The sequence below is a fragment of the Cavia porcellus genome, unplaced genomic scaffold (genome assembly GCF_034190915.1).
Source record: "Cavia porcellus strain 051 isolate PalLab524CR breed Dunkin Hartley unplaced genomic scaffold, mCavPor4.1 scaffold_26, whole genome shotgun sequence".
Lineage (NCBI taxonomy): Eukaryota > Metazoa > Chordata > Mammalia > Rodentia > Caviidae > Cavia > Cavia porcellus.
Window position 1 is genome coordinate 17,666,121 of NW_026947509.1, and position 23,651 is coordinate 17,689,771.

Below are 23,651 nucleotides of genomic sequence, written 5' to 3' on the forward strand. Positions count from 1 at the left end.
CGAAGTTTTTCTGTAATGATTTTTTTTGATGATCGATTATGTGGATTATGTGTACATTATCCTAGACATAAAAATGACTGTTATTTATTGTCACTTTTCAGATCAGGCAGCTTCATTGATGTTGATCAGAGATTTAGGATTGCTCTTAGCTAACTTCTCCACACTTCCTCTTTACAATTTCCACTAGTAGGGAGACAATGGCTAGCCTTTGATTAGCTGGTCCCTTTTCTCTGTTCTATTCTCCTTATTCTCCCTATTCTAGGGTTCCTTTATCTGACCCTATCAGAGAGCAGTACTTTGGCTTCCCTGGTAACAGGAGACACAAAGACTCACTATTTGCCCCTTAGTGATTCCTCTTGAACTGGGTGCTTCTATTTTGGGACTAGAGTTTCTTCATTTAGCTTCTTCCCCAGTTTTCTGTACATCCATGAAATATTCATAGTATTTTTCCCTCTCTCACTTTCTGTTTGTGTGTGTGTGGTTTATGTAGTAGGTAAGTTTGGAAAACTGCTTCAGGCAACTTCTAATGTTAAAAACATAGCAGGTCTTTCTAGATTTTAGGAAGTTCATCTCATCATGGGATCATCTTTTTGCGGAGTATTTGGAGGATGGTTAGCCATCCTCCAAACTGTTCCATGGAGTATGTTTTAGGACATGCCCATTCTATATTAGGTCATAGTTTCCCTTATAAATCCCAGAATATCAGAGTTAGAAAGAAATTTTGAGAAAAACTTTGGGGTACTGGGTAGTTTGGAGAGATAATCTAAATCTGAATAAATTGAATCTAAATCTGAATGAGTTGAATAAATCTTGCTTATTTAGTGGTTGTAGACGTGTTTTCTGTGTGAAAATCCTGTGACCCAGAAGATAAACTTAATCATGGTAGGGTAGGGTGTTGGTAGAATTACACCTAAGAAGCGTACCCTGCAAAGTGCAATTAGATTCAAGAATGAACCTGTACTGTCAATTCCTAAAGCCCTTGGAATTATTGAGAAGTGTCTATGTATGACATTGTTTAATTAAACATGCTTTTCATGTATAGGTATTTATGTTAAGTATAGAAATTGTCATTGTCTTTTGTAGCTTGTTACTGTAATTATAATGTTGCAAAACTATGGTCTGTTTCTCTGAAAATATTTCATTAATTACTTTGTGATGTTTAAGAGAAAAAGTCATGGACTCACACAATTTTTGAGTCTATTAGTATTAAATACTGTTCCTGTAGCCCCCCCCCCCAACAATGCTTTACCTAAGCAGTTGGTTTAAGACTTTCAGACTAGTATAGAACCTTCACTGTTGTGTATAACATTGTATTGGTGAAACTGTATGCTTTATGTGTCAGTTTGTTTTTATACCTATGTAAAGAAAATAAGAAAGTATTTTTAGTGAGGACAAAACCATATATAATTGATGGCTATTTCAGTACCATTTGAACAATTAAAACTCTGATTACTGTTAACTTTTGTTTGGGGTATTAAGGGTGGCAGATAATGTTAGAGAACAATTCAACTTGACTGTTTAAAGACAAGTAGAAAAGTCAGAGGCTTTAGATTTAGACTGTAAATATTGGCCGGAAGATCTAGGCAAGTTACTTAACCTCACTGAGTTTGTTTTATCATCTGTGAAAAATGGTCATCATCATAAATGCTTATTTTGCTGAAAGTGAAAGCCAGTTTAGGAATTTTCCTTTTCTAGTGATTTATGGTTGTATTTTGTCAGCCTCTGTCTTTTGCTTAGCCTTGTGATTAATGAAGAACTACATGCCATTGTTTTGGGTAAAGTACAGTATAATTAAAGTATATAGCTATACTAAAACAAGGATATAAATAAATTTATTTTATTGTTAACAAACATTTTCATGTTACTGGCAATGTTTTATTATATGGCAGTGAACATCTCTTTCTCTGCACTATGCAAACAGTATCTTAGTCTTTAAATAAGGTATTTTGCATTGAAATATTGTTTAATGCCTATTTTGGAATAACTGTTAGTTGTTAAAGTTAAATTGTTTAATGCCTATTTTGGAATAACTGTTAGTTGTTAAAGTTAAGTTAAAGCTCATTGTTTTTATCACCAATAACAATACCATTCAGGGGCAAGTTGCATTTTCTTTTGTTTTTTTTGGTTTTTCTTTTGTTTTTATGTTTTTGAGTTTTGTTGTTTTTTGAGACAAGGTCGTACTATGTAGTTCAGGCTGGCTTTGAACTTCACTGTGCACCTCTTGCTTCAGCCTCCCGAGTACTGGGATCAGTGTGTGCCACCAAAACTGGATTTTTGTGTCTAGAGTTCCAGACCTCAATTTAGAAGGCTGAAATCATTATCAATGTGTTACTCACTTAGGCCCTTTTATGGACTAAAAATTATGCAGTATGCACAGAGGCATGTTGTAGTCTTGCAGTTAAGTATGAAGGAAATTCACAATGTTCAATAGTGTTTCCTAAACTATATTTCAAGTGCTGTGAGTATTCTGAATATTAAGGGTTCGGTGGATTTTAAGATTGGGAAATAGTACTGTTGCATGCCTCTTTGAGTATTATAAGGCACATTATCATAGAAAAAGTTTCAAGACAGAAACCTCTTTAATGTTCTTTTACATAGTTTGCCTAAGACATTTTAGCTTTGAAGCTTTTTCTGAGGAAAAGCTGACCCAGTTTGGGAACTGAAGCCTTACCCTAGGAAACTATAGGTGGGGCCAGAGCCTATACACTGCTTATGTGATAGCCTTTCTCCAATTCTTCTATCACATTTTTCCTCTTTTCTTTTTTTTTTAAGTCTCTCTCTGTATTGTTCTTTCTATCTTAGTCTCTCTGTCTTCCTGTTTTCTCTATCTGGTGCTGGGGATTGTCTGGTACAGGGCCTTCATGTAGTGCTGTATCCTCAGCCTTTTAAAAATTTGAGACAGGGTCTTGCTAAGTCACAGGGTTAGGAATTGCTACATACACCCAGTAAGACTTGATGTATGCCTTTTAGCAGTACATATGTGTGTTTCCTGGTTTACAAAACTGTTTCTGCTTATCTAATGATTTTTTTTCAATAGAGTCTGATCATTTTCTCATCAAGTTGACTCTCGGTCTACTGGTACAGAAGAGACAATCCTAGCAATGATATAGAATAGAAATAATTAGAGTTTATGTGAGTTTTGTAAAAGCAGTATAGTCTTACTGTAGCAAGGGTCTTTTCCTTAGTAACAGTGTTTTTATTAGGAGTGATTAATATCCCAAGCTGACTTTAGATGCTGTGCAAATATTCTGTGGTTAGGTAGTCTTTCTTGGTGGTACATTCCTGCAATCCCAGCACTTGGAAGGCTAAGGCAGAAAGAGTATGGCAATTTGAGGCCCCTCTGAACCACACAGTGAGTTCAAGGCCAGCCTACAATATGTAGTGAGACCCTGCCTCTCTCTGTCTCTGTCTCTGTCTTTCTTACACACACACACAGACATACACACACAGTATTCTGTACTGAGATTTAAAAAATAGTTCTTAGAAAAAACTTTTGGGATTGTATTGGTAATTACCCGTGGTCTTGCCCTGACTGAAAATCATAACTAAGAATTATTTAAAAATAGACTAAAAGTTCAGGTATGTAGTAAAACTGACATTGATATGTCATAAAGTTTTTCATAACCTAATACTCATAAAGATTTTCCTAGAGTTTATAGTTAAAACCAATAATATATGATATTCCTGACTTTTTTACTGCATGCCTTTATAATGTATCATTCCATTTCTGGCTGATGCATGCTAAGGCCAACAGTTTCTTTCAGAAATATTGACATTACTGCTAATTTAAGCATGCCTGACTATCCCATGACTCTTTACATATTGATTAATTTTCTTTTTGGAAATGCTCTTCCCTATCCTGTACTTGTCCTGGTAAGTGCGTGGTACATATTAGATATAATATAGTAATGTTGAATGAATTAATATCATCATATTTGTACTCAAGGCTAGAAGCAATAGAACTGAGCATGAAACATTGGTTGAAACTCAGTTTTTATGTTGGGGACTTTGTTTCTTTTTACTTTAACCTGGGTTTTGTTTTGAAAGTGATTTCCTTTTAAAAAATTAACTATTTAATTGGCAAATCAGAATTCAAGAGTTTCTTCAGTGATGTTTAAAATCCCAAGGTAGCAGTTGACTGTCTGTAAACAAGTACTTGGTGGGAGTGAGATGAGGGAGAGGGTAAGGAATAAGGTAAAATGCAAATCTGTAATTTTTAAAGTTAAAATTTTCTTACATTGTGTTTAATCTTATTTGCACAATGTTCAGCATGAATTTTAGAGTTTGATGATTCATTGAATGTACAAATATACTTTTATTCCCTACTGCTGCCCCACTAAGTCTATGGTAAAAAAATTTTGGAGGGGCTGGGGATTTAGCTCAGCGGCATAAGCACCTGCCTTGCAAGCAGGCAGTCTTGAGTTTGATCCCTAGTACCGATAAAAAGGAAAAAGACCAAAAAAGAAAAAAATTGGAAAAAGTCAGAAACATTTCAGGACGAGACAAGCGAAGAGGAAACTTACAACACTGATATTTTGGAAGCTGAAAACTAAATTAATGATAATGAATGAATATACAAGACTGCAGGTGTGGTGCACATTTATAATCCCAGTATTCTGGTAGGCTGGGCAGGTAGGATGGTAGGTAGGCTGGTAGGATGGCAAGCTCCACCCCAGCACGGAAGCCCTGAATTCAATCCTAAGTACCGCAAATAAATCCACAGTAACAGCAGTGAAAGTAGCTCTAGTTTGGCAGCGCTCAGCTACAAGCTCAAACTGAAATCCAAGTTGATCTTTGCCTTGTAAGTGCAAAGAAATTCTTTCATATTAAAGGAAATTCTTCTAATGAATTTTAACTTTTCATAAAGAAAACTTTTAAAATCTGATTGACCAACTATTCCCCTCATTCCTGTTTGGGGCAGGGTTAAGGAGATCTTTTGAAGGAATTGGTGAGTAGTAGTACTGAGTGGAAAAATTAGCTTTCTAACTATTCTTGAATCAGGTTTTCAGTGGATAACTGTATTTAATTTGAACATCAAGAATATTTATACTGAGATGTGTAATAAAAACACACTGCTGGCCAGTTATATAGCTCAGTGGCACAGTGCTTGCCTGGCAAGTGTGAGGTTGTGAGTTTGATTCTCGGTACCAATAAAACACACACACACACACACACACACACACACACACACACACACACTGCAGTAATTTGTTTCCTTATACCAGAAGTTTGTTGACTGTTTTCAAGGTTAACATTGTTTTCCAGATTTTTGTGATCACTTAATATTTTGTTGCTTATTACATTCTTTGAAATTTCTGTTTAATTAAAACATTTAAGATGTGAAGCTATAAATAAAATTACTTAGGTTATCCTATCATTTCTGTTTTCTTTTTCTCCTGCAGTGCCAGGGATTGAACCCAGAGTTTAATGTTCACTGGCAAACACTATCACTGTGCCTGCCACAACACAGCTGTAAAATATTATAAATGAGCAATCATTTGAATTTCAAGATGCAGTGCATTTGCTAAGAATTCAAGTAATTTAAAGCAGTTATTAATCATAGTGCATAGCAAATATACGCTTGTTCTTTAAAATAGTTACTTAGAATTAAGAAGCAATATATATAATAGTATAGGGTACTAAAACAATACAACTTGATCCTATTTGAAAAAAAGTTAAAAGGAAATGATGTAATATAACTTGTACTTGGAAATGACAAAGGAATTTTTGTACCAACAGTAATAGTATTTCCTTTGCAGCAGTGAATTTACATTTCAAAGCTCACAAATGTGGGTGATTTTTGTGAGTGTTAGTTACTTTTTTCACAGACAATTGAAACCATTTAGATTTTTAAAAAACTAGTGCTTGCTAAGACTTTTCTAGTAAAGCTATGCTAACTTTAAAAATAACCTAAGAAGTCTGATTTTTTATTTTTAAATTTTCACGTTATTTTTGAAGGCAGAGTCTCACTATGTAGTTGAGGCTGCCCTTGAACTCCCTGTGGTGGTCTAGGCGGGCCTTGAACTCCCTGTAGTCTTTCCGTCTCAGCCTCCGAGTGCTGGAATTATGGGTATGTGCTACCGCACCTGGCAGGTTTTATTTTTTTTTCTATAATTCTCTGCATATGGGTCAAATTGTATTTGAGTCTGATTTTTTTAGTTTGAAAAATGCAAAAAGTGTTACAAAGAAATAACAAAATTTTTAATTCATTTCTCACAAAAGGGCTTTCACTCTTTATTTTTGGTCTTTTTGAGACAGGGTCTTGCTATGCTGGCTGGTCTCGAACTTGCAACTGTCCGCCTGCCTCAGTTTATTCTTATCCCAACTGCTGAGATTACAGGAGTGTACCACCATACCTGGTTAGGGCTTTTACGCTTAACAGTTTCTCTCCATTTTTGTTTATTCAGCTCGAAGGTTGACCATATCAGAAAGCTATCAGCTTCCAGAATGTGAACAGTTGTATATGAATCTACTATAGTGTGTTAGAGATCAAATTTGCTACTTTAACTGAGTTGTTTCTTTATCTGTGGATCTATGTGCATTTTATAGTCTTTGGCTTTCATTATCCAGTAAGTATCAAGTGTTTTTATTGTATAGCATCAAGTATTTCTTTCCAAAAAGAAGCAAGGTTTTGTTGTTAAAGTTTGGGTCTATTATTACCACTTTATTTTGAAGGGTACGGTACAATGCAGCAAGCAGGAATAGCCAAATGGAAGAGAAGTATGGGAGGGAATGGGGCACCCCTTCTTTCTCCCATACCATGATTGTTGACCAACTTAGAAGCTTGTTAATAGAGGTAAACATTTTGGGAAATTAACTTTTCACTTGAAATTTAAACAGATCATCTTAGCCATAGTATTTCTTTTTTAAATAATCATACCTTATGATAGGTCTGTTATAAATTTCAGGGCTTTTTGTTATTTTTAAATTGTCTTTCCTTTAAAATAAGCTTGAACTTGAAAGTCATTTTTATGAATATTTGTATTATATTTCTTTTTTGTTGTTTTTTTGAGACAGGGTCTCATCATGTGGTTCTGGCTCACTGTGTAGCCCAGTCTAGCCTTGAATTTGCACCAGTTTTTCTGCCTCAGCCTACTAAGTGCTGGGATAATAGCATGTGCCACCATGCCAGTGCTTTATTATCTTAAATTTATGATTCTATAACAGAAACAGATCAAATTCATGGTGGTACGTGTATTGACTTTAGTGGTTAAAAAGAAATATTAAAATGATATTGTGTGATAATTTGTGAAGGTTGTTGATTACACAGTGTAAATGAGTGTTGATAGGGTGTGTTTGGTTGAAAGTAACTGAAAACATGTGGGAATTGGTTAAAAATGGGAGAATTCTATTAGCTAACCCACCAGGAACCTCTTGGTTTCACTGCTCAGCAGTGTTATCAAATATCCAAGTTCTTTGGAGTGTCACTACTGCTGTAGGGTAGGCTTTTGCACTGTTTGCACGAAAGTTGTAGGATCACACTTGAGCAAGATGCCTCCCTATTCATTTGGGAAGGGAGAGGGAGCAGTGCTTTCTGTTGCTGTCTCAGGAGGAACAAGATTTCTCACAGGAACACCCAGGAAATTTTTCCCTTCTGATGTTGAATGGCCAGAATTAGATCCCATGTCTGTTCCTGAACCAGTCACTGGATTGGTGGTGATGTTAAGGTACAAGGGCTGTGAGAGAAATACTGTTATCTTGACAAAATGAGGATTCTGTGTAGAAGGAGAATATAGTTCTTGGTAGACCATAAGTAGTTTGTACTGCAGTAGGCATTGTGGTTTTACAGTTTATTTATAGCATTTTTTAGTAGAAATTATTAGTGCCACACCGAAGATTTATGTTATTTTTTGCCCTTTTCTTGACTTCCTCTCAGTGATGCCTTCTCTTATGATATATGTTTGACTTAGGGATTCTGGGCCATTGTTACTATGTGGAAGAGGGAAAGTGATGCATTATAGACATGTTATGATTAAATTTTAATTTTAAAGTAGCATGTGATCATTAAAATAGTATCTTTATCAGCCTATCTATTCTTTGTTGGCTTATCTTGCTTCTGAATGCCTATAACATTTGTTTATAATGCTCATTTGATCATCAATATGAATTTTGGTTATTAATTATCTTTTCAGTGTATGTTATGTCAGGATTGTCTCATGTCTCTAGTACAAAAAATTCCAATGTATCTTTAGTGTTGGCATTATCTTCAGAAGATGTAGTAAAGAGTACTTTTTAAAGTTAATTTAATAAATAAAGAAATAATCATATATGGGACAAGTGTAGGAGAGAGGACTATGTTTCTGTTCTCAAGTAGTGAGATAGAATTAAGTGTAATAAAAGAGACTGAGGAGATAGTTTACTTTTGGAGGTGGAGAGTGGAAAAGGGTCAAACATGGAGATGGTGCTTGAGCTAACCCATATGAAGATAGTGTTCTGTGAGACAGAGGTAGAATCAGAGTGTTTCAGATGAAAGAGAACAGAAGAAATGTGGAGATGCAGGGCAGTTCAGAGGCATTTGCTTGGAGCAGAGAACTTAGGGAAATGGAGTCCTTCTGGCAAATCAGGTTAGAATCATAGGTTGGCCCTGCCGCCCTGCACTGGATTCAGGTAGACCTTCCAAGTATGTGGCTTGTGTCCAGCTACTGCTGCTGTCCCTGAAGCCCCTTGTTGGACCCAGGAGCACCCGGGAAGTGTGTGCCTTGCTCTAAGCCACCACCACCTCCCCGTGCTCGGGTGCCAGGATGTGGGAATCTTGCAGCCTGCCTTTGGTCCTTGAGTTCTCCACAGCACTTGCGCAACAGAGCGGGCAATCAACAGACTGACCTGATGGAAGAAGTAATATACATCCCTGTGGAGTTTTGCTTTAGGGCCGAGGGCTGTCTTTTTGCTTTGGGGCTGTCTTTTTCATAGATATAGGATGAAAGACAGCCTTGGGAGAGAGTTAGAGCTAAATAAGGATTCCTGGGATCCCGTAGGAGGCTCAGACTTATACCAATAAGATCATGGGGCCTGTATTCTGTTGTGGGAGGTTTGCTTCAATAGGAATAATCGTCAGAGGAGTCTGTCCTGAAGAAGTTACATATTTCAGTGATGTGTTTTATCTCTGGCTCTGCTGCTGGCATCCTGCAGAAATCAGTGCTTTGAATTACTGTAGGTCAGTGCAAGGGAGAGCCTAATAATCTTCTTTTGTTTTGGTAAAGGACTGTTCACCAGTGGTTCCTAGCATTTGTCAATATCCAATTGACATTTGATGCCGTTGTTGTTACTGATTACTACCACAGACAAAGTAACATAGTAGTGACTAGCAGTTGGCTTTCTCTCTCTACAAATAAGTACCTGGATTGTTTGGGGGTTATAAACAATACTGTGACTTGCTCCTGAAGAAGGGAGCACTTTGCGAAAGAATTTGCAAATCCCAGTACAAAAAATAGAAATGCGAAAAGATGAGCCAACAGAATACCTCCAGAAACTTTCAGCTTCCTTGAAATTGGTACAGGAAGGGACTGAGGGAAAGGAAAATCATAAATTACACAGTAGGTGGGTCTGAAATGATGTCACTGGAGGTAAAACAGTTCTGTTTGGTGCTAGGTGAATTTAAAGCTATAACTAACCACATAGTGACTGTAATGAAACAAATGATTAGTGAGTCTAGAGAAGACACTAATAAATAGGTAGCAGGGGTGAAGGGATGCAAAGCATAAATGCTCAGCACAGAAAAGAATGGGAGTCCACATGAAGATCCCAAACAGAAATCCAGAAGATTAAAAACACGATTGAAAGTATAAGTGGGAGAAGCTAGTAATGTGAAGACATAGTGTCAGATTTAGAGGACAGGACTGCAGTGCATGATCAGTTAATAAAAGATACTTTAAAAACAACAAAGAACCATGAAAAATAGATCCAAAAGCTCCTAGATGACTCAAAGAGGGCTAATATAAGAGTAATTGAATTTAGCAAAAAATCAGAAGACAGTACAAAGGGCATTAAAAAAACCTTGTTTACACAAGTAGTAGCAGAAAACTTTTCAGACATTTAAATAGACTTTAACATGTAAGTGGGTGGAGTTGTGTAAGTTTGTCTGTGATTGAAGGGAAATCACGCCACATAAGTATCAAAATCCCAGGGGTACAGCTCAGGAACAAAATTTATGGACTGTAGGGGAAAAGTAGTGAATGGCCTATTAAGAAGACCTGTTAGAACTGCAACAGAATTTTTAGCTCAATCCTTGAAGGCAGGGAGAGTATGGAATGAAGTGTTTCAAGCTTCTGAAAAGGACAACTTTCAAACCAGACTATTTTGTACTGCAACATTATCTTTTAAGGTTTATATATATATATAGAGATACTTACATGATGAAGAAACTCTGAAAAGATTCATGACCACCAGACTAAAGAATGTGCTAAGGGGAAACTGAGGCTAATGCCAAAAGGCCCAATGAAATGAATGCATCAGGTTGGGCTAATAGTTAAGGGGAGGGAGGGCAGACCAGCAACAGGAAATTGATGCAGTCATGTCTGTCAGTCTCTGTCAACAAAACTATCAATATGGATGGACTTAGCTCGCTGATCAAAAGACACATTAACAGAGTGGATCAGGAGGCAGGATCTAACAATTTGCTGTAAGAAGAAACACATTTGATTGAAAAAAAAATTTATGGACCAAAAATCAAAGGATGGAGGGTAGTATTTCACACAGTGGGGGCCTGAAAACAAGCAGGGATAGCTATCCTGTTTTCAGACAGAATGGATTTCAAGCCAAGGCTGATCAGGGAAGATGGAGAAGAACATTACATATTGATTGGTAGGCTTGTTTAACAGGAGGTGATAACAGTTGCAAATGTGTATGCAGCAAACCATGCTGAATTCAGCTTCATAGATCTGACACTAGTGGACATAGAATCCAGTACAGTGGTAATGGGAGATCTCAATACCTGACTATCACAAATGGATCAACTAAACAAAAAAGCCAGTATCAGAGTTGAACAAAACTTTTGAACAAATGGACTTCATATATACAGAGTGTTCCACCTAACAACAACAGAATACACATTATTTTCAGCTACTTGTACTTTCTCCAAATATACGACATACTAGTGAGTAAAGCACACCTGATGGAAAAGAAATAAAATTTTACCGTGCGTATTACCAAATCACAGCACAATAAAACTAGAAATCAGTAGCAAAAGAAACCATAGAAACTACGAAAACATGGAAAATAAAAATCACACTCTTGAAAAATCAGTGGAACTGCACTGAAGAAGAAACTAAGGATCACAGAGGAAATTAAGGAAGAAATAATTCAGTTTCTACAATTGGATGATAATGCCAGTTAAACATACCTGAACATATGGGACATAATGAAAGCAGTATTGTAAGGGACATTCACCGCAGTGAAAACCCACATTAGAAAAATTGAAGTCCAACAAAATAACCTAGTGATGCATCTCTTAGGAAAACAAGAACAACCCATACCCAGAGTTTGTACAAGGAAAGAAACTGTAAAGATCACAGGAGAAATTAATGAAATAGAAGCTAAAAAAGCAATCCAAAGAATCAATGAATTAAGAGCTGGTTCTTTGAAAGAAAAAATAGACAAATCCTTAGCCAATCTCAGAAAAAAAAGGAAAGAAAAGACACAAATTAGTGGAATTAGAAATAAAAAAGGCAAAGTAACAGTGGACACAATCGAAGTCCAGAAAATTATTAGCATTTACTTCCCAAATATGTATGCCAAACAACTGGTGAACTCAGAAGAAATGGTGACATTTTTAGATACATAGAAATTGCAAAAACTGAACCAAGAACATTTGAAAATCTCAAACGGTCCAATAATAAGCAATGATATTTAAAAACAAAAACAAAAACAAAAACAAAAACCTACCAACTAAGAAACGCCCAGGACTTAATGGGTTCACAGCCAAATTCTATATACACTGGAGGAAAGATAGCCTGTTTAATAAATGGCACCGGGGAAATTGGATATCCACATACAGAAGACTGAGTTTAGACCCATATAGAGTGATACCTCAGTTGATGAACTTAATTCTTTCCATAATTCTGGTTGCAACCAAATTGGATGAAAACCAAATCAGGTTTCCCTATAAGGTCAGCATTGCATTGAGCTGCATCCCCAATCTGTTTTTGAGACAGGGTTGTGCTAGTTTGCTTAAGCTGGGCTTGAATTTGTTATCTTCTTACCTTAGCCTCCCAGAGTTCTGGAAAATACAGGCATATGCCAATATGCCTGGTAATGTTAACTCTTTTCTGTGTAAGATGAATCAGTATCTTTGAAGAGTGGAAAAGTGTCCCAAGTTTTGTCGAGAGTGTTGTATTCATGTGAAATGTGTGGTTATAATTTTATGTATGTATGTATGTATTTGCTGTGGCTATCTTCAGCTGCTCAGAAACAGGCAGGGTTGCAGCTTTAACTAGAGTTTGCCAAAATAATTTGACTTGTGCAAAATAAGGTTGCCCTTTTTCGTACTTGCCTGAACCAGGGACATAGGTGAAAATTTCTTAGATTTTATATTTAATTGATAATATCTGATCCTAGATGATCCTCACTGTGGCGATGAAGCTTCTGGGAGCTAGAGTTTATGTAGAATAACCTGACTTTTCCCAAGATAAGCAAGCAGAGCATCAGATTGCAGAAATCTTTCATTGTGACTTTTTTGGGGGTACTGTTATCTGCTTTGGTTTTGGGTCAGTTATTTTGGAGCAAGATGGATGGAATTTGGGTCTATTATTTCAGGGACATATGGGTGGCAACACAGAATGTAGATTTCTCTGATTTTTGTAGGCATATGTGGTTATTACATAATTGTTATAAGTTAAAGTCTTCAAAACTAGTTCTTAACTTCTTAGATGTATTCAAATAACTTGTATTGTTTTTTCAAAATATATATGGTACAAGTTCTTAAGAGATTGATTCACTGAACACAAGAATAGGGTATGTGAATTTTTAAAAACGTTTCCCCATTGATTCTAATATTTGTTTCTGATTAAGAATCATAGCTTAATATTTATGTTTGGGACTTTCTGTTAATAAAAATGTGTAAATAGTTGGTTTTGCTCCCTGTTTTACCCAAGAAAGAAAATTTTGTCAGATGGAGCATGTATCTGGTTGACTAGACCGGAGAACATGTTCGGACCACATTTTCCCACCTTGAGGCTTTGTACGCCAAAGAATCCTTTGGTTGCCTTGGTCTAGAACTACGTAGATTTCTAATAGTTGTGAGACCTTGGACTTCTAGCAAAAGAGAAACAGTGAAATGATGCTCTGACATCTAGATTTAGGGAACGATTTAGTATGAATTTAGAAATCATAGATTAGAAAAATTGGTTTGTTAATTTCCAGTGCTGTGTAATATGAAGTGCAGATGCTCTTCTTAGGGAGTGATGAGTAGAATACTGTACTGGTTAACACCCCCCTAGACCTCAGCCTTATGATTTCTGACTTGTTTGTGGTTTGCTGGGAAACTAATCAACATTTATAGTATTTTCTATGCTATATTGTAATCTGAGTTACAAATTAATTATTTGCAAATTAATTTCTGGATTATGACGTGTATAATTGTGAATTGCTTGAACTTCACCTTTTCATTTTAAAAGGAATAAAATATACAAGAATAAATAAGTCGTAAAATTTTTTAGGAAATAAAAATTGTAACATTTTAAAAATTTACAAAATATTAAGGTATATTAAATACCACATGTTCATGATATTTCAAATGTTTAGACACAGCATTAATTACCATGTATTTCCTATTATGGAAGACATAATTTATGAACTGTTTAGTAATTGCTTAAAACAGTATAGAAAAACATTTTGAAAATAAATATACTTGTAGCACACACCTTTAATCACAAATAGTCTTAAAAACATTTTATTTTAGAAAATACACAGTGATAAAACGAGTAAGACAAAGTTGATTCAAGCTGTAAGTAGATATTATTGTAGTAAAATATTTTTCCATGAGTATGAAACCTGTCATTTTTATGGTGGAATACTTTTCAAATACATATGTACATATATCAGAGTTTCTAATATTTAGTATAAGGTGTTTTTACAAAATATTTATGTGATGTTATATGCATCATGACCCTGAATCAAGGCTGGCAGTTTGCTGAAGCTGTTGGTTTCAAGCAAGAGACTAAAGTGGTATCTTTCTATGGTCTATTGGCCACTTCAAAACTTTAGAGAAATGTAATGAAAGAAACAACTAGAATTCACTAGAAAGAAATTCACTAGAAAGAACTCCCTCCCACCCCTTGGTGAGCCAGCTGCTGTGGGCTGGAGAAGATGCCATAGCCCACAGTGAACCATTCTCTGCAGACCTGGAGAAGAGCCATACCCCCGGTGAGCCCGCCGCTGAGAAGGGAAGACCACACCCCTCACTGAACCCTCCATAGGCCCCCATGGCTGTGGGAGAATGTGGTTGAGTAGCTGCCCCACATCTCACCACCACTCCCGGAACCTTGGATCAGAGGACAAAGAAGCAGGTTGCAATCAGACCTCCAGCCCACCCAGAACAAGTCCAGAAGACAGAGACACAAAATAAATCAGAAGTCATATACCTGAAGTTTCTGAAATGATAGTGAATAAGTAGAGACCATGCAGTGCTTATTGTACATGCCTGTGTCTGGCAGTCTGAGCATCTTTAGAGGATAACAATGTGCATTACAATAACTATTGTTGATTTTCTACTGTCTTGTTTTAGAAATCCAGTATCATTTCCATTGTTTCTGTTTTGTTTTATTCTCTTTAACAAATGTTATTCTATCAATATATATATTTTAAACCTTGCTGTTTTAGGCACTGATCTTCCACTAAAATAGAATGGTGGAAATCCTTCATTTATAGGAAGAATTAAGTAAATGGTAGAATTTTCTCAAAGTCTTTCCTACCATGAATTTTTAATTTTATTATGGTAAAACAACATACATTTTGTAATTGTAACCATTTTTAAGTGTATAGTTCCATGACATTGTTGTGCCAGCATCCTCTACACTTACCTGCAGAACTTTTTCAGCTTAAATAATTGAAAATTTGTATCCATTAAAAATAATTCTGTTACCCCACCCTCTGTTGCCCCTTGAAACCACCAATCTACTCATTTGTGAATATGACCACTCTTGTGTATCTCTTATATGATAGGATTGTACAATATTTTTTTAGTCTAACAAAAAGTGAGAACTATAAATTTCTGCTTTTATATTTTACTCAGCAAATAACATTATTAATTTAAATAAATTTGAAAGCCATTTGCTGTCTGCATTTTGAAAGTAACTGATACGATAAGAAAGATTTCAGGTAATTGTAACTAATAACAGAGACTGTTGCTGCTATGTGCTATGATTTATGTCAATCCCATTTGAAGGAAGTAAAACATTGGAAATTTGGAGTGTATTGTTTAGAACTGTGGTGTTATGGTGGATAGTGATTAGGATTAGATAAGCTGTTAGGATGGAGTTTAGGGCCCCTATGACTGAAGCCGGGGAACTTAATTATAAGAGGAAGAGAGACTAGGTAAATACAGACACACATGTGTGCCCCCTATCTCCTGTCGTCTGATGCTCTGTACTGCCTTGAGATACTGCCAACAGAAAGGCCATCACCATGAGGCACTTAGACCATACACCTCTAGAACTGTGAGCCAAATAAACTGTTTTATTTATGAAGTAGCCTGCCTCTTTTGTTTATAGTGATAAAAAGAGAAACTTTACTGCTTTTTTCCCTTAGCTGCCATCAGGATTCTCACATTGTACATGTATAATAGTAAACACTGGAAGTGATTCTGCTGTTTGCTGTACAGTAGTTTTAGAGTGTTATGTAAACAGCTGCTTAATTTTAGTTTAAACTTCTGGGAATTAATGAAATCACATTTTAGTAGTATTAAATGAGAGACAAAATAATATTTTTCAGATAATCTCTATTCTTAGACAGTACTTACTCACTTTAAGTCTTTTTAACTTTTAGTACTCTTTTCCTAACTGGTGTATTTTTAGCCAGAGTTAGGTGGATTCTCCCTCTTTCTCTCCTTTTGAAAGAGCTGTGCACTGTCTAAGTTACTCATGATTTCCTTGCAGGGTCAGAGCAGCAACTTTGGGTCTCCTGAGTCTCTGGGCATTGCTTATCCCACTCCTCTGCTTTGCCTCAGGCTTTGACCTCAAACTCAGTTACTTGAGCTGGAGCATGTGAAAAAGTATTATCTTTGCTAGTAGCTGGGCATGGTGGTACGTGCCTTTAATCCCAGAACTCTGTGAGGCTGAGGCAGCAGGATCAAATGTTTGAAACCAGCCTGGGCAATTTATTTAGCAAGGCCCTGTCTCAAAACAAAAAAAAAAGGGCTGGGGATGTAACTCAGTGCAAAGGCTCTTTGGGCGGGCGGTGGTGGGGGAGGGTGGAGAAAGAAAAGTGCTGTGTAGTAGATGGGCAGGTGGTGCTCAGAGACATAATTGCTGCCTGGTGCCCAGGGCCTCTAGAACCCACCACCTGTAGCTGAATGCTGGCCTTAAAGCAGGCATGAGGGACTCGCCAGCTAGAGCAAACCATAGGTGGGGCAGTTAACAGAGCCTTGGACTGTTTCCAGGACCCCTGAGGCATCAGAGGCTTTAGAGAGCCTCACACCTACTGGACTGTGATGTCCAAGGAAGAGCCCTTGGTTGGAATGAGGCAGATAATTTTGGCGGCTGACTGCTGTCTTAGCAGTCCTCTGAAGAGCTGTGTTCTGAGGTGCCTAGCACTTTCCCTGTGGCTGGGATGAGAGTGGAACTGGAAGGAGAGGCTGAACACAGGACTCAGAACCCATCTGCCTCCACCTGGTCCTGGGAAATCAGAGCAGTCAATCATAAAAAAGAATTCTAATGGTTAAAAAGACTTAAATTTTTTTTTTTAAATGGTAGCATTAGAGTGGTTTTGATATTGCATCAAACTGACTTTCATAATTTGGTGTGGCCTAGATTCTCATGACGCAGTAGTCTCAAGACTCACACAGGTGATGCTGTTAGTATAGAGGACTGAATTTGGGAATGTGGTGAGAAAGGCAAAAGGCCTGGCATAGAACCTGGCCTGTGGAACAGGAACTAGATAGCTGTCCATGGTGTTGTGGCCATTGTTGCACCTGGTCTGTCCCAGGGAACCACGCAGTCCCTGAGAGGCAGTTCTGACCTTCCGAGTTGCTGTGCAGGCACCATTGGGCAGGCAAGCTTACCTCAGAACAAGGTTAAAAAGGGCAGTCCAAAAAAATTAATGCTTCTCCAGCTAAAAGAGTTATTTCTCATGCCAACTGTCTCTCAGACAAAGGACTTTTATTTAGAATGTGTAAAGAATTGAAAAAAATCAAACTCCCCAAATTCAAAGACCCAATCCAGAAATGGGCACCTGAGGTGAATATACAATTCTCAGATGAAGATATACAAATAAATACATGAAAAAACATTCAATATCATTGGTCATTTGAGAAATGCAAAGTAAAACAACACTGAGGTATCATCTCCAGAAAGAGTGGCTAACATCAATAAATTAACCATAGCAAATGCTGGTGGGACTGTGTGGAGAAAAGAACCCTTCCTTCTCCATTGTTGGTGGAAGTATAGACTTAATACAACCACTGTAGAAATCAGTATGAGAGAGCCCTCAAAAAAGTAGGATTAAAGGTTCCATTTGACCCAGCTATTCCCCTTTGGGTGTTTTCTCAATTGAAAACATTGTACCACAGTGATATATGTGTACTCATGTTTATAGCAGCACAATTTGTAATAGGTAAATTTTGGAAACAACTTGAATGCCCATCAACTGAGGAAAGGATTAAAAAAAGATGTGGTAGGGGGCTGGGGATTTAGCTCAGCGGCATAAGCGCCTGCCTTGCAAGCAGGCAGTCGTGAGTTCGATCCCTGGTACCGATAAAAACGAAAAAGACAAAAAAAAAAAAAAAAAAAGATGTGATATTTTTATATGATGGAATATTAGTCAGCCATAAAGAAGGATAAATTTGAGGCTTTTATAGGTAAATTGATGCAACTAGAAACCATACTCATAAGTGAAATCAGACTTATATATACGTATACATATATATACACACTATATTGTCTCCCTAGTGTAAATAAGAAAAAAAATTAAATAAGATCCAAAAGTTACAGTAGATACAGTTAAAGGGAAAGAAACAGCTCAAAGGGAAATTACATTGTTTGATCACTCTTGCATGACCACTGTATCTGGTAGCCTGAGCAATTACTTTGAGGGTAATGATATGCAATATGACAACCATTGTTAAATTTGTATCATCTTGTTTTGACATTCTGTATTGCCATTGTGTTGTTGTTACTGTTGTTACTTTGCTATTGCTGCTGTTGTTTGATTGTTTGCTTCTTGATTTTTCTAGTTTTTTTTTTTCCTCTTTAACGTAAAAAAAAAATCGTCAGATTTCCAAAAAGAAAGGGAAATGCCATTTGGAAATGGCATGTGTTTCTGTATACAATTTGTTATTAAAATAATGGGGGAGATTATTCCTCATATTATACTGTAGTTAATCCCTATTAAAAAGCAAAGGTCCTTGAATGGAGTCCACTTCTGAGCCATTATCATTCATTTGTATCTGAGTCATTTAAAATCAGGTTAAAATGTAAGTTGATAATTTCATTTTCAAAAGGTATAAAGATTAAGAGGTAATATAGTACAGTAGTCTTCAGAGTGGAGTATCTGTTTCTACGGTATATGAAGATTGTACGAACACCTTTCCAAGGTGTACGGAAACAGAATTTTAAAAACATCAACTTCTAGACTCTCCATCTCCTGGAGTATTCTTTTCTTTTTGAAAGCAATGATTTTTTCTTAAATATTTTACTACTTCATTTAACAGTTGCCTGTTAAAATAAGGCATAAAATAAGGTATATTTCTCACCAATCTCAAATTTTGGCTTAGGTTGGGAAAATTTAGGTGCAAAATAAAAGGGACTGTTTGAGAATACATAAGTTCTCAGGGAAAGCAAAAGAAAAAGAGGTTCTGCAAAGAGTACTGAAGTAAATGTTTTATTTTACTAGCCAACAAACTAGTGGCAAAGCTCTATATTCCAACTCTCCTCTCTCTGAGAACCCTGGAACCACTTGATGTTGGGCTATATACAGCAATAACATTTATTTCAATTAAAAATTAAAATCAGACTTACTCTAAAATACATGTCTTATTTTTTGCTGTAGATGTGACAGAGTACTAGTTTTGCCAATTAGATTATATGGTGAATATTGTTCACAAATTTTTATTAATTCCAGTTATTGATGGAATTCTATTTAAAGCATATGTAAAATATAAAATAGATTGGAAATTACTTACAACCATTAAAACTATAAATACAACACTTGAGTTATAATTTAAATGAGTTCAAGGAAGCTTTTTATCACCTTTGTTGAGGCAGTTTGTAAAAGAAAAGAAAAGAAAACAAAAAACGATTTCATGATAATTGCAATGTGTAATGTAGGCTTTAGAGCCAGTCTGCATGGTCCAGCTCTCAATTTTATCTCCGACAGTACTCACTTTAGAAATTAATGATAAAGTTTCTGTCTAGTGTGTGTGAGGCCCTAGGTTTTATTTCTACTTTAGAAGAAAAAAAAATGCTAGTAAAGCTTTTCTAAGTTTTCTAAGACTAGTTTTTAAATATAAGCTGACTTTAAATTTTACCAGTATTTTGCATTTATTGAGATGATCATATGACTTATCTATTTTTATTCCATTAATGTGATTAACATTGAAGTTTGCAAGTTTAACCATGCATTTTTGGATTAACCCTATTTTTGTTGCAATGCATAACATTTCTGAATTTGATTCACTAATGCTTTGATTAAAATTTTTCCTTTTCTATTATGTTTACAACAAAGATTAGTTGGTAGTTTTCTTTTCTTTTCTTTTTTTTTTTTTGTCTTTTTCGTTTTTATTGGTACCGGGATAGAACTCACGACTGCCTGCTTGCAAGGCAGGCGCTTATGCCCCTGAGCTAAATCCCCAGCCCTAGTTTGTAGTTTTCTTATATTGCCTCATAGGTTTGAGTATTAAGGTTCTTTCTTAAATGGATGTATTCTCTCAAGTAATGCTGCTGTCTGGAAAAATTCAATGACAATTCCATATCATCATAATTTTAGATTATAGATTCAGTGTCTTCATTTGATATAATGTTATTCAAATTTTCTGTTAAGTCTTGGTCATTTGATAAGTTAAATTTTCTCATAATGTGCCCATTTTTAATGTTACAATTTATTTTCATGCATTTGGTTGCAAAAATAGGTTTGTTTTAATCTACCATCAGTAATTGTGTACTTGTAACACATTGCAATATTGAGGTTTTTTTGTTTTTTTTTTTAACTCTTTTTAGAAGTTTGTCAGTCTTGTGAAAGAACTTTTTGGTAATTTGATTTTTCTTCAGTATTTGCTTTCTATGTTATTGTCTGTGCTTTATTCCTTTAGTTTTGTTCATTTTCATCTTTCAAAGTTCTGTGATTATCTCATTAATTTTAACTTTTTTTTAACATTAGGTAGTTTTTGTTGTCATTTTTGTTTTTTGAGACAGGGTCTTGCTATGTGCTTTGCTGGCTTTGAACTTACTGTGTAGCTCAGGCTGGCTTCAAACTCGGCACTGTATTGTTGATTCTGGCCCAGACTGGTCTCAGACTTGGCACTGATCTTCATACCTCAGTCTCCCAAGTGCTGGTATCATATACTGCTAGCTTTCCATTATGGTTGAAGGCCTTGTGTTTTGAATACCACCTTATACCTTAGTTGCATGTGTATACATTTGGTTTTCTGAGACAGGGTCTCTGTGTAGTTCAGGCTGGTCTTGAACTCGCTATGTAGCACAGGCTGGCCGCAAATTCTGTGATCCTTTTGCCTCAGCCTCCCGACTGCTAGGACCTACATTTATGTTCCATCTGACTGGCTTTGCATATATTTACCCAGGCATCACAGAGGATCCTGTAGACCCACACCACTCCAGGAATTTTTTTTTTTTTAAGTTTTCTTTTGATTTTTTTCTGGTAGGAGTAGCCCAGTTAGCACAATGGCTCTGGGATCTGCAAGTTTTGGAGGAGGTGAAAAGTGAAACATCAGATTACTTATGCATGGATGATGAAGATGATCCATTATGATGAAATACACACTTTCATAACAGAAGAGTGGTGTAGGTATATGATAATGATATTAATGACTTCATATTGGCCTTTTGAGTCAAAGTTCCTGAGAGAGTGAAATGGAACAAGAATAGACTGATACAGACACAGGGAATGCAGACTTCCTTGATTCAGGTGAAAGAAAACAACAATATGAGTACATATTTGACTAGTCAACATGTTGCAGAATGACCTTGCAACCCAATGGAACAATCCAATGTTAGAACTAGGTCTGAAAATATAGCAAGGGGCTTGGCAGGGGTAAAATATATTGGACAGGATGCCAGCACTGCCACTCATTTTTGAAAATTGTAACAGATAAAATGCTACAAGATGCTGTGAAATACACAAAGGCTGAAATGCATCTAAAACGTTTTGTATGTACCAGTGGCCTTATTAAAAATGTATGTATTATGACACCTCACTAGCTGAACTGAAAGCATTCATAGGTCTGCTGTACTTAGCATAGATTTCTCATGCCGGTTGCAGAAATTGCAAAGACTTATGGAAAAGTAATGGGTCAAAATATAGCATAAAAATTATGCCCCTGTAGATGGAAAGACTTATTATGCCTTCAGTTTAGACATTTATCCTGGAACTCAGCCATCAAGTCCTTATTCATATAGTAATAAACCGAATGATATTGTGAACAGATTTGTTGCTCTTGTCTGCTAAACTAATTGAAATGTGACATTTGACAATTGGTTACCAGTTTCCAATGATGTTACATTTAACAGAGCACAAATTGACTAGTGCAGGACCTGTACACAGGAACAGAGTAGAAATTTCAAGTGAAATGTTGCAGTTTCAAAACAAAGAATTGTAGAATACAGTCTTTGAATTTTAGAAAGACGTAACATTGGCCTCATATGGCAAAGAAAAGCAAACTAATACTGCTAATGTTAACATTTCATCCTGATGGAAATAGTGATAGGGAAACCTGGACAAAACAGAAATCTGACATGGAAACTTTCAAAAACAACTGAACATGGAGAAGATGTTATGATGAGTTACATAGCAACTGTGATGTCACCTGAAATGCAAAGCATTGTTTTACTGATTCCTAATACATGTATGGCATAAATAGTTTAATAGCTTACAAAGAAAATAGTAAGTGCAAACTACCATGGAGAAATTTTCTTAGAGGACTGGGACTGGAGCCTGTTAGAGACCATTTACAGCAGAGGAAAAACAAAATGTTTCTGCCCAGGGAACTACATAAAAAATTGTGGTGCACACTGGTGAGCTGGCAGGTGAACAGATAGGCACGGCATCACAAAGACCTATTATGACAACAGGAAAACAACAAAGATGCCAACTGTCCTACAGGAAAGTACAGGAAAACAAAACATGGATTACAGTGTAAGCAATACTTCTGTGTAGAACATGGTAGTTGTCATGTGTGAAGATAGCCTTGGGTTTGACAGTTGAATCAAAGCTTATTTCTGTGCTAGAATTTTTGTTTGTGTTTATAGTAAAAGTTCACTTAGGTTTCTATTCTTGATGTTATCTTTTAGGTTTTATAAGGAAGTACACAGTTGATGTGAAAATGTTGACATCTAAATGCACAACACATTAATAATTTAATAATTTATTGATATTTTATGTTCCTGTATAATGTAAGAACCTCCTGAAAAAACAACAAGATCACTGAGATGTCACGTGTTTCTTACCAAAAAGCCAGGAAAGCAAGACATGTGCTATCAGTATAAGCCATGCATGTGTATGGAATGTGCTGTTACATGTGCAGACTACCGTAGGTGTGATCATTGAAGTAAAAACTTTTGTGGAGTGCTAATCATATTTTCATCCTAGTTCATATACAAATTTATTTCTGGTGTTCTTTTTTTATAAGTTTTTTTTTTTGGGGGGGGATCGAACTCATGACCTCACACTTGCTAGGCAGGCGCTTTATGCCACTGAGCTAAATCCCCAGCTCCTTATTTCTGGTGTTCTTCTTTAGACTTTGTACATCAAAAACCAGTCAACGTTGAAAATTATAATGCTTTTTAAATAAACAATAAATATTAAAAGTGCAAGTTTATTTTTGTGTTTTTTGTGAGTACTCATTGTTTAAATAAAAAATCCATACAAGTATAATTAATAATTCATCAATAGAAATATTCTAAAGAATAAATATGGGTCTGACTCTACATTTGTACGCCTTGATTACAAAATTAGTCTTACACATCCATGGAAGTTCAGTACCATGGACAGACACACACACAGACTACCTGTTTCAGCTTCATACCCCAACATTTAGCAGGCAAAATATTGTTCTTAAGTCTCCACTTGTCATTTTTTTTCACTGTTGCATTCCTCCCCATTTTTATCAATCTTCTTACAGCCATGTCTTGCCTCTTTCAAGTTTTCATCTCATCTACTTGTAAAATGATTACTTTGAGTTACTAAGTAGTTTAGTCTTCATAAAGAAACTCAGAATAAGAGAGGTGAATAACTTACCCAAAGTTACACCGAGCCTGTTCAGTACACACAGT

General features: G+C 36.1%; 1 protein-coding gene and 1 pseudogene across 21 annotated transcripts in view; both read left to right on the top strand.

Annotated features, from left to right (window-relative positions):
- Positions 1 to 23,651, top strand: part of Cdc42bpa (CDC42 binding protein kinase alpha) — a 266,063-nt gene that overhangs the window by 6,211 nt on the left and 236,201 nt on the right. The gene's annotated exons all lie outside the window — the stretch shown is intronic.
- Positions 14,098 to 14,223, top strand: LOC111758218 (small nucleolar RNA SNORA2/SNORA34 family; annotated as a pseudogene).